Here is a 4239-nt window from a genome sequence, read left to right as displayed (position 1 = left end):
ACTGCCAATTGTAGGAGTCCCTCTACCTGTCCCCGACGCAAAGACTCACATTTCCTCAATAACTGCCCCAACCTCGCCTCTCCCCCCTCCTGTAATACCTGCAATGATTCCCATCCTACCTACTATAAATGCAAAGCAAAGCCTCCTCCTGACATACCGGAGCTCATCGTCCCCGTCCATCCAGTAGATGATCCCATCCACCCCAACAACTCCTTCTGTCCTCGTTCTCCATCATGAATCCTGTTGACTACCAATCCTTCCTCTGCACTCATGACTGGGGCACACACTCACCACTGGCAATTACGACGACACATCCGCAACATGCTTATTGCAAAGCAACATTGTGCCTGGCGACAGACATGCACACAACTCAACACCATGCTCTCAATAAACTCTTCCAAGTATTGGTCTGCTTTCCACCCCGACGTCATCAAACATATAGATACCTCCGCTCCTCTCCTTGCTCCTAGCTTCCAGTACTTGGTCCACACACTACCATTAGAACTTAACACTCCCATCACTACACAGGACACCATCCTCACACTCCGCACTAAACACAACACTGCCCCCAGCCACGACTGCATTACAGACTGTCACCTCAAACACTGCCCTTCCTCCTTCCTTGCCAGTCCTTGCTGCCCTCTACAACGTACTCCTTGCCATTGGTTTCTACTCCAACCTGTAGGAAACCTCCCGTATCCTGATGTTCCCCAAACCTAACAAGGCTCCGTCTGATGCCTCTTCCTATCACCCTATTTGTTTCACCTCAGTGTTCAGCAAGCTCTTAGAATCCATCCTTACCTTGCTCATCCATCACCACCTCCGCCAACACCACCTCCTCCCCAACACCCAATGTGGCTTTCGACATTCTGTCTCTGTCGATGACCAACTCCTATACCTCACCCATCTCCTCTCCCTCCAGCTTAACTCTCGTCGCTCTGCCATTTTTGTGTCCCTATACCTCGAAAAGGTCTATGACCATGTATGGCATCTTGGTCTCCTGTTTAAACTCCAGACCTACACCCTTCGTATCAGCTATGTCCATCTGATTGCCTCCTTCCTCTCCTGCTGCCCCTCCTACATCACCATCCATAACACCGATTCCCGCACCTTCTACCCCTCAGCAGGTGTGCCCTAGGGCTCTTCCCTTCGGCCCTCTCCTCTACCTCCTGCACACAGCAGATGTGCCCCCCCCCCCCCCCTCCAGTCCACCTCCTGCAGTATGCCAATGACACCGCCTTCCTTGCCCTCACGACAATCCCAACGCCTTCTCCAGAATCACATTGACCTTTCTGCCACAGGGTGTAATGAGTGGCTCATAAAAATCCATCTTACCAAGACCCAAGCAATCATCCTAGGTCGTACCACTCCCTCCTTCTGGATCCTTCATTTTTCCCTTACCATCTGTGCGCACCCTGTCTGCCTCTCTCTCACCCTCACCTATCTTGGAGTCACCATCGACCGTCACCTTACCTGGACCCCTCATTTCTGCTCTATCCAATCCAAAGCCGACAACTGCCTCTGTCTCCTTAAACTCCTCTCTGGCTGGACATGGGGGTTGAACCCCTTTACCATCCTCCACACCCATAAATCCTTGATCTGTTCCATCCTCTGCTATGCCCGTTCCGCCTGGATCTCCGCCCCCCTCCAAATCCTCAAGTGACATGTACTCCGCATCGCCTTCCATATACGCTTCCTGTCCCCTATGCAGACCTTCTATGACCTGATTCCTTTCCCCCATCTGCCCCTTTTCCTCGAATATATATGTGTCCTCTACACCTCCTGCAGAAGTGATCTCCCCCCCCCCCCCCCCCCCATCCCCTGTTTACTTTAGAGCACCTTGGGAGAGTCAATGCTCCTTTATTGTGGGAGATCCATAAGACTGAAGGACCTGAATTGCAAGTGAAAGGAACATTACTGATTTCTAGGCACCTTCAGCTAGTTAACCTTCCAATAGGTGAGTGTATGTGTCAGATACACAGCGACAATGTTCGTTACCTTTTCTTAGAAAGCAGGAGGGAGGGAAATATCCCCTTTGTTCTAGCCTCCTCTTTTGATCCCACCCTACTTCAGTCCTGGCTGCTGCCCAGTGCTGTAAAAAGCAAGCTAGTAACACGTGTTTCGTGTCTGAGGAATACGCGCGTCCCTCCATTTAAGTTTTTTACTTTTCATTTAGCCTTATTTATTGTTAAATGCTTACTAGTAATTCAAAGTAGTGTACATGGTGAATTTACATGTGTCTCGAATTTTCAATGAAATTGAACTAAATTGTATGTGTCAGATATGTGCGATCTTCAATGTTTGCATCATGTTATTTATTCAGTTTCGTTTCATATTTATTTCTTAGTTACTATGGTGGACAAAGAGATGTATAATTTAAACAATCATTTGGATGTTGAAGCTGTGATAAATGCAATTCTGCATGATACCGATGATGAGGATGAACAGGACAACAGGTTTATAGAGGACAGTGATGTGAAGAAGAAGGACACGTATCAGAAAGAGATGGAGATTCTGATACTAGATACGTTCCTCAAGGGTATACTGTTGGAGACATTATGTGTAGAAGTGAAAGAAAGAATGGAGGTGTCCTAATATTTGTTAAAGATAGTATAATGTTTACTAAAATAGATGTTAGCTCTTACTGTGCAGAACTAGATGGAGAATTTAGCTGTATAAGACTAAACGTAGATAATACTATAATTGTTAGCTTATATAGATCACCAGGAGGAGATGTAAATACATTTTTCGAAAGATTTGAGCTGATTATGAGGAAAATACTAAAATCTAACATAAAACTAATTATCTGTGGCGATTTCAACATTGAAATGGCCAACGGTGATGAACATGTTACTAGAACGTTTTTTAATATCTTAAGATCACTAAATTTACAATGTACAAATTACACACCAACACGGGGTAAGGCGTGCTTAGATAATATTATAGTAAATTTTTCTAGAGATATGTATGACGTCAGACTTGCCAGTGGAGCCCTAGCTGATCATGAACCATTGATTTTAACATTCTCCTGTGATCAGTTGCCTAAATCAGACAAATCAGTCAGAATCAAGTCTAATGCCACATGGGTAAGAGGGCAGAAAGATGAATATATTAATTTATTTATTGACAGAATATCTGATGTTAACTGGGACTTGGTATACAACACACAACCTGGGAAGGGTGCTGGTGAAATGGTGTTTAACAACTTCCTGGAAATACTCATAGAGTTATGGTACTCCTGCTCACCATTAATCAAAAGTAGCCCTAAGCATGAACAGAAAAACAAACTGCTAAAATGGTATACAGATGAGCTAGCTCTCACTAGGGAGGAGATGCTCAGACTGTACAGAATATATAAAAATTCTTGTAAACAAGGACCTGAGCTAGATAATACTTCTTATAGAGCTTATCTAAAATGTAAAAAATCTACAAAGACAAACTGTCCTTGGCCAAAAAACAAGCATGTGAACATTACATTGAAAGTGGTCCCAACAAATGTAAAGCAGCATGGGATATCATCAACCAATATAATTCACAAACCCATACACAAGTCTTTAAAAAGGGAGATAAGCATCTGCCCCAAAACTATTGACCACTTTCTATTGTCCCAATTTTCTCTAAAGTTTTTGAATATGTAATGTACAGTCAACTAAATAACTATTTTGATAAGCATGATCCCCTCTCCAACAGACAGTTTGCATATCAACATGGTAAAAATACCACTACTGCTGTCACTGAAGTTGTTAACCAGGTGTTAACTGCATTCGAAAATAAGGATCTAGTATCAGTCATACTTTGTGATCTTAGCAAAGCCTTAGACTGCATACCATCTAACACCCTACTTGCAAAACTGGAATTTTATGGCATACACAAACCATCTTTGGATGTAATTGAATCATACTTAGGTAACAGGAGACAGTTTGTATCAATTAAAAATAGATGCTCCTCACTGAAGGAAGTTCGGACTGGAGTGCCTCAGGGCTCGGTCCTAGGTCCTTTTCTGTTCATCATTGCAATTAATGACTTACCTTACCATGTAGGAGCAAATTCAGATGATACAACATTGCTCAATACACACCAAGACACAACAGAACTGCATCAGGCAACACAGGAAAAACTAGAACTAGTAAGGGATTGGTTTTCTTCTAATGAACTCCTGTGTAATGCTGATAAAACACAAGAACTAATTCTGGGTTTAACTACAGCTGTTGAAAGCAAATCAATAAAATTGTTAGGATT

This window comes from Schistocerca piceifrons, chromosome 1 (genome assembly GCF_021461385.2).
Source record: "Schistocerca piceifrons isolate TAMUIC-IGC-003096 chromosome 1, iqSchPice1.1, whole genome shotgun sequence".
Lineage (NCBI taxonomy): Eukaryota > Metazoa > Arthropoda > Insecta > Orthoptera > Acrididae > Schistocerca > Schistocerca piceifrons.
Note: the sequence above shows the minus strand (reverse complement) of the source record.